Source organism: Mytilus galloprovincialis, chromosome 12, assembly GCF_965363235.1.
Source record: "Mytilus galloprovincialis chromosome 12, xbMytGall1.hap1.1, whole genome shotgun sequence".
In the NCBI taxonomy this organism is placed as follows: domain Eukaryota; kingdom Metazoa; phylum Mollusca; class Bivalvia; order Mytilida; family Mytilidae; genus Mytilus; species Mytilus galloprovincialis.
The window spans coordinates 40,509,489-40,517,837 of NC_134849.1; the positions used below are offsets into that span (position 1 = coordinate 40,509,489).

The window sequence follows — 8,349 nt, forward strand, 5'->3', positions numbered from 1 at the left end:
ATATTATCCATCAATTTTAAATTTGTGAAGCTTTTTGGTTATAAATAACCCTTACATATGTATTGAATGTACTTTAAATGGAAAGAAAAGTTACAAATAACATATTATATTAGTTTAAAAGGGGTTTAGGCCAAGTAAAACTGGAAAAAAATTAGGGTCAATTTAGGCCATGCCACATATTTACATTAAAAAATGCAAATTGAGACTATAAAAAATAAAAAAAATGTGTCTTTTTTATCATTTCTATACTCATGTGACATGATACACCAAATCTGAGCACAAAAAGACTCTGGGAATTAACTTTTCTGGCAGACAGTATGGTCTGATAGAAAGATTTTTGCCTTTTTAGTGAAAAACTTGCATGCAATTTTAGTCTCAAAAGGCTTCTATTTAAACCACTTGCTATCCTACAGAAGGGAAAACAAGATATTATGTGTAATGGAACAGGTACAATAGACATTTTAAAGTGCTTTTGATACAAATTTAGTGTGGTCTTTATTATGGACTTCAAATTTTATGTACCAAGCTCCCCACTTTTGACTTCATCCAAACAGGGCGTTAAACAAGGGTCATTTACACAACACATTTTGCACATATTATCTAAGATAATCTTCTTTTCTGTAGATTCAGAGTTCATAAATAAGTAAAAAAAAACTATATAAAGGCAAAGAAACACAAATATTGACACATGAAAACCTGTCAGATAGAAAGTCAGGAAGCCATTTATGCATCCATATTGAAAAAGCTATAAAATGCCTATCTTGAACATAAAATGCCACAATTGGTCATTTCAGCAAAAATTCTATAAAATAAAAGTTTAAATCATTTAGTTTCATGCTTTTTGACAAATTGGCACCATCAAATCATTTAGGGAAGTTGCCATAGTAAAGATTCCATATTTACAGATTTCACCTCTTAGGTCCGAGACCACAATTATTTCGTAGTGCATTTTTTTTAGAAGATAAACGAAATTTAAAAAAATCTCACCAGCGTTTTCTCAATGAAATTTTTACAGTGTGTTGTACTACTTTTGGGACAAATTATATCAAAATTATAGAAAACTTCATCAGCTCTAACTCAAAATATGGACAATTTTATGTTTAGGGCGTCTTGAAATCTTTTGACAGCTTTCGAAGTGCTAATTTATAACCTTTTTCAGCTGGACCAAATCACTACTTTCCTTTAAAATTCTGAACCCAAATTTCACCCCCACCTTCTTGCAATTTGAGGCATTAAACATGGAAAAATAAATTTGGAAGGGGTATAAAAATTAATAGGAAGTAACCACTGTCAACACTAGGGACTATATTTGTGAACAACGAAAATCAAGGAACGACAATTGTGGTCTCGGACCAAATGACTAGTTAGATGCAGGAATCAACAATTTGTATTTACAATCAATTAAACTATTCGTTTGTGTAACATTGTAGATCCTTGTATCACCGCGTTGTGACTAATGATATATTTAGGACTTTAAGGACACTAACCCTATCTTTTTTATGCTTTGATAGAAGTTCTATTGCTTCGTCTTCTTTTTAACTTATTTTCTTTTTGATGTTTGTTTTGGTTGTAAGAATTTCTTTTTTTGGCAATAGTGTTTTCTGTCATTCTTCAAGTGTGCATTTTATCTATGTCAAACACATTCCGATGATCAAACTCGTATATTTTTCGTTGGATGTTTGAAATAACGACTTTGATGAGACTGTCGTACAAGTGTTGGATTTAGCGCTTACATTTAAAAACGCCTGTACCAAGCCAGGAATATGACAGTTGTTGTTCATTAGTTTGATGTGTTTTGTCATTTAATTTTGCCATGGGATTAGAGACTTTCCGTTTGAATTTTCCTCGGAGTTCAGTATTTTTGGGACTTTATATTTTCCTACCTTTAGATTTTTCATTAGATTTTCCTTTTTTAGATTTTTCCAATATGGCGGAACATTCAAGTGAAGCAACACCTCAAGCTGCTATCATGTGTGTATTTGGTGATCAACGAAGTGTAAAATGGAAGTGTGAAGAGTGTGGTCATATGTGTAATGTGTGTAAAGAAAACGTTCACCGTAGGCTTAAATCATCACATACGCACAATATTTTATCTCTTAAAGATATTGGAAAGGTAAATGCACGTGTCGATATTTGCTCCAAAATTTCTGTTGAAACGTTTCACAAATGTATGTTTATGTGTTGATATCTATGAAATTCCTAAGAATTAAATGTTGTATATATATAATACATTATATATCTATGACAGTAAAAGATGTGGTATGATGTACAAAACCACTCTCGATCAGAGACCAAATGACATAGAAGTTACAGTCGCTATTCACCGTACTCCTCATTGTTGAAGGCCGTATGGTGACCTATATTTCTTAATTTCTGTGTCATTTTGGTCTCTTTTTGTGAATTGTCTCATTGGAAATCATACCACATCTTCTATTTTGTAATACATTTATTGCATGACACGTAGAATGTACTGCATTTTGGTGTACCAGTCATGCAGAATGTATAAAAAAAACCATGCAAATAGACACATAAAAATGAACAGGGAGGACAGTGCATGTATATATGTAACCTGTTGAGAGGCGTATCAAACTAAAGACTGTAGCTACAGTAGCAAGGACATTCTGACCCTGCTTATAAAGTATAAGGCTTTTTTTATGGCCCATTTATGGGCATTATGTTTTCTGGTCTGTGCGTCCGTTCGTCTGTCCCGCTTCATTTTAATGTTTTCGGTCGAGGTAGTTTTTGATGAAGTTGAATTCCAAGTTGAAACTTAATACACATGTTCCTTATGATGTGATATTTCTAATTTTAGTGCCTAATTAGAGTTTTTACACCAATTTTACGGTCCACTGAACATAGAAATTAATAGTGCGGATGGGGCATCCGAGTACTTGGTACACATTTTTGTTAATCATCTGTTTTTCTTTTAAATAAGCGGCCATACTTTTGGTAGCACTGTCCGTGCTTTATTGCACGCATTAAACAAACAAACAATCTGGGAATGTCCATTTGAATGCTGAAATCTGAAAGACGCCATTATATCCAAAAATAGCTATGCGAAAATTAATTGTTTAAAAATGTTAAAAGGTTTTAAGTTACAAAGAAAAATGATGTTTTTACTATAAACATGATAAATGTTACATGCAAAACCAAAAAAAAAAAAAAAAAAAAAAAAAAAGCCAAACGCACAAGATTTTATCACTTAAAGATATTGGAAAGGTAAATGCACGTGTCGATATTTTCTTCTAAAATTTCTGTTGAAACGTTTCACAAATGTATGTTTATGTGTCTATGAATGTCCTAAGAATTAAACGTTGTGTATATATAATACATTATATATCTATGACAGTAAGAATATGTGGTATGATGTACAAAACCACTCTCGATCAGAGACCAAATGACATAGAAGTTACAGTCGCAATTCACCGTATGTCCCTCATCGATGAGCAAAATCCGTAAAAAGTACAGTATATATTAAAGGATTTCGATTCTGTATACCATTTATCATTTTCAACTATGTACGTCAACGCCATCAAAAACAACACGATTAAGTTAATACAATTTTAGTTTGAAGAAGCATCAACATGATGTTGAAAGTACACTCCTGACAACGTCAGTAAAAATTATCTTGAATCCAAATGAAAAAGTTCAAAAACAACTGCAGAATTTATGTGATTAATTGTTGAAAAATATCCGTTTAACAATGAACAGTCCATAATTAATACTGACAAACATTCATGGAATGCTGTTTAAATTCTGTAGAAAACAGTCTACATATTAATTAAGGCCGTTATTATTCTCGTTTGAATTGTTTAACATTGTCATTTCGAGACCTTTTATAGCTGACTATGCTGTATGGGTTTTGCTCATTGTTTAAGGCCGTATGGTGACCTATTTTTGTTAATTTCTGTGTTATTTTGATCTCTTGTTGTGAATTGTCTCATTTGAAATTATACCACATCTTACGTTTTGTAATACATTTATTGCATGACGCGTAGAATGTACTGCATTTTGGTATAATACCAGTCAAGAAGAACGTATAAAAACCATGCAAATAGACACATAAAAATTAACGGGGAGGACAGTGCACGTATGTGTAACCCGTTGAGAGGCGTATCAAACTAAAGACTGTAGCTACAGTAGCAAGGACATTCTTACCCTGATTATAAAGTATGAGGGGTTTTTATGCCTCTTTTATGGGCATTATTTTTTCGGGTCTGTGCGTCCGTTCGTCTGTCCCGCTTCATTTTAAAGTTTTTGGTCGAGATAGTTTTTGATGAAGTTGAATTCCAAGTTGAAACTTAATACACATGTTCCTTATGATGTGATAATTCTAATGTTAATGCCTAATTAAAGTTTTTACCCCAATTATACGGTCCACCGAACATAAATATTAATAGTGCGGATGGGGCATCCGTGTACTAGGGAAACATTTTTGTTTATCATCTGTTTTTCTTTTAAATACGCGGCCATACTTTTGGCAGCACTGTCCGTGTTTTATTGCACGCATTAAACAAACAAACAATCTGAGAATGTCTATGTGAATGCTGAAATCTAAAAGACGCCGTTATATCCAAAAATAACTATGCGAAAATTACTTGTTTAAAAGGTTTTAACTTGCAAAGAAAAATTATTTTTTTTTACTATAAATGTAACATGCATAACCTAAATGTTTACGTTTTAAATATTTCATTTTGATCCTCATAAGCTATATTTGTGCGTCAATTTGTGTACAATTTGAATCTATTGTTAAAAAAAAAATCTACCAGGAGTGTTGTTAGAAAATATCATATATCTCAGTTTTGTCAACATCAATAAATCATTCAATCGTGTTTGTTAAGATTGTCAAAGGTATCTGGTTTCTTTTAAACAAAACACCTTAGGCGTGACTTGAATAACCAATTATTAAATATCATCGATACTTTAAATTGTGTTTTTGTCGCATTCCTTTAATTTGTATAGCGTATCTATGTTTTAATAAATGTTTTGTGAATAAAATTGCTTTTTTTATACACATTTTAAGAATTATCGTGATACCTTTACTAATTTTACAAATATGAGTATTCATTATATAATATTCTCCAATTTTATTATCTTAAGCATCTTTCTTATTTTCTTGGACAAGGGCAATGCAAATAACACAACTTCAACAAGGAACGAAACAGGAGGCGATGTTCTTTTATTACTCTTATTAATGATTTTCTTTATGCAGTAAAAATGTAAAGCAGAAACACCGAATTTCAATGTTAATTCAAAAAGAGGAAGTCCATCAACACAGAAGAAATCCAACGGTATCAGTTAACGAAACAAGTGAAAAACAATTGTTATATTCAAGCCTTGGTATAGTCATATTTTGTCGAAAATGTTTCACACCTGGTTGTATAGCTAGCCGAACCCTCCCCTTGCATGACAGTCGTTTAATATGTTCTGTTATTTTGACAACATTAAGTGAGCAAACCCAAACAGACATATAGGGCACTGTCATAATTTATGACGATTGTTCAACAGATTTATATAATTTGATCAGATGGTAACATGGATTATCACAGTCAATTGCATAAATACTGTGACAGATAATCGACTGCTCAAATACTAATAACCCGAAATGTAATGCTGCTACATATACAACTTCTATAACATATTATATATTCATGGTGAAAATGAAATTAAGTACAACATTTCAATTCTAGTATCCCTGATGAGTCTATTTTAAAGCTGCCAACGATTATTTTGACATATTTTGTTGGAATACATCAGCTATTGGTTAATTTGTAGTTAGTAGTAACACGCATTACAAGTTGATTTAAAAAAAAAGAAATTTTAAGATGTCTGCATTTTTTTTTTGGTAAATGAATGTCGATACAGGCTCTACGCATTTTGTCATTATGTGTTAGGAAATGTTCAACGAGAATCCTTCATACATCATTTTGTTTACATTAAAACTTAGAAAAGACAATAAAACATTATAAATATACTTTATATTGTCATGTCATACCTTTGATTACTCTCAATTGAAGCACATTCCTTTCTTTCTTAAAGAACATTTTTTACGAAGACCAACCATGGTACCACGGTAATATAACGCGCAAAGAAGCAGTGAATTTACTTCAAAAACACAAATATATGGGAGACGGTGCTTTTCTCGTACGGGAATGTCAATCAAGTATTGGTAGCTTTGCAATAGACTGTATGTACGTATAATTTTACACTACACAAAAAGATCTTTGGCATATGTTGATCAGGATCTGCTCACCTCTATAGAATCTTTCAGCTCTCATTTGAATACTCAACAAACATACTCATGAGTTATAATGAACACACTTTTTTACAGCGTGATTAATTAGTTTTGTCAGAGGCAGGGGGAGACAAAAAATATTTCTTGATGATTTAGGTCTTTATACTTCGGTACGAAAATCAAAATTCATCAAAGGTAAACTTTGCCTGACGGAGTTGAAACCTTAGTTTCTTAATAATTTCAAAATTTATAAACGTGTATTTTAGAAAGGTTTGTTATAAATCATGTCAGTACCGAAGTACCGATAACTGATCTGATAATATCATCGGGGACTGATTTTCCACAAGCGGAGGTATCTACCCAGTGAGGTAAAAGATTGCAAACAACACGTTTATGTTTTGCATGCGTCCGTGGCACTTTTCTTGATTTAGCCTCATCAGGAACGCTCAAAGCCAAACATATGAAATCCGAGGGATGTATAAGTATCGAAACAGTTGAAGCGCTTCATACCAATATTACCTAAAAACAAATTGCTCCATTTATCTTATTCTAAACATGTTACACCTAACTTTGTTGCTCATGATAAATACAGATTCGACATCATGCGATAATATTTTGTAACTTCGATATTTTGACTATATCCATAGTCACCCTGTATATTAATTTCTATAAATTGAAAAAAAAACCCAGGAGCAAACCAAGGAGTTGAGACCATGTAAGCGTCATGTTGAAGCAATGAACCACATACTGTACAAATCAAAACTCAGTCAAAATATCATCCTTGAGAATAAGACACAAGAGTTAAGGTTTCCAATCTATCGACGAATATATTATCTAGATCTTAAACTGCAGAAAGATTGTTTATGTAAGATGACACATATATCAAAGTCTCAACCGACCTTTTTTTTTGGTGGTGATGTAAACTTTATTTAGTATTGATTTTTGTCCTCATCTTTCATAACCCTGTTTGGTCAGTTTTGAGTTATAAGCACGTGCATGTCAGTAAAGTCCGTAACTTTGTTCACATAAATATAAGCGTGTCAATTAAAAATCAAAAACACTATACAATGCAGCATAGGATTTGTTATCAGTCTGAGAATCTGAAATCTTCACTGTCACAGGTCATTGATAATTATTTAAACGAAAAGCTCTTAACTCAATTTATTATTGTTCTGTGGTCAAGTTATTTTCGGAGGTTCCAATTTTCGTAGATGGGGGAATGTTGTACTTTTGGTTAATACTTGATTTCTTGGTTGATCGTAAGTTTGCCTACAAGCCCAGAGAAAACTTGTTCTTCGCTGAATATTTAGATTCGTGGTTCGCCTTTCCTCAAGAAATGAACAAATAATGTATCCAACGAATAATAATGAATCCACGGTATATTACTATTAGAATATAGAAGTTATTACATTTTTATTACTTTTGATATGAAATATTTCAGGCTGAACGGTGAACCGAAACATGTACAGATAAAACCAAAGGAGGTGTCTGGTCAGTTAAAGTATTTTGTAGGTGGAGAACAATTTGATAGACTTAATGACGTCATCGAATTTTTTCAAATCAACTGCATTATCATTAAAAACAGCTGGTCCTACAACACATAATGTAATTCTTACAGAACCTGTTCTGCAAGAAACTTATATGCAATAAATAAGTGACGTCTAAAAAGATGAATTTTTAGTGGATAGAAAGGCTAAAAAATAATAAAACTATTATTTATTCCATTTACCTAACATGTGTTTTATTTTTCAATTATTTTCCGAATAGTATCAATTCATGACCATTAAACGAAAAAAAAACTATTTAGTATACACTTATAGAAAATAAACAGCTACCTAAATCTAGATTAAATATGCTACTTTGTACCAAAAAAAAAAATAGAACTGGTTACAAAAAAAATTTCTTTAATAATCATCCCTGAACCGATTTCGCTCAATTTGTATACAAAATCAAATTAGTTCCGAAACAGAACTTGATTTCTATTAACAAAGCCATCAATCTCTAAAACCGCTTGTTTCACCGTTTAAGCTCACAATTCATATAAAGTATACATCATCTCATTGCATTTGTTGAATGTGTCGATGTCTTTTAGATGAATTATTGACTTCAGCTAT

At 31.9% G+C, this 8,349-nt stretch overlaps 1 long non-coding RNA gene across 1 annotated transcript; it reads left to right on the top strand.

Moving 5' to 3' along the window:
• The first annotated feature begins 1,922 nt into the window (after positions 1-1,922).
• LOC143054143 (uncharacterized) lies at positions 1,923-7,907 on the top strand. The gene is made up of 3 exons (XR_012971572.1): positions 1,923-2,113; positions 6,040-6,191; positions 7,677-7,907. It is a non-coding gene; the product is annotated as an uncharacterized LOC143054143 (long non-coding RNA).
• Positions 7,908-8,349: the final 442 nt, after the last annotated feature.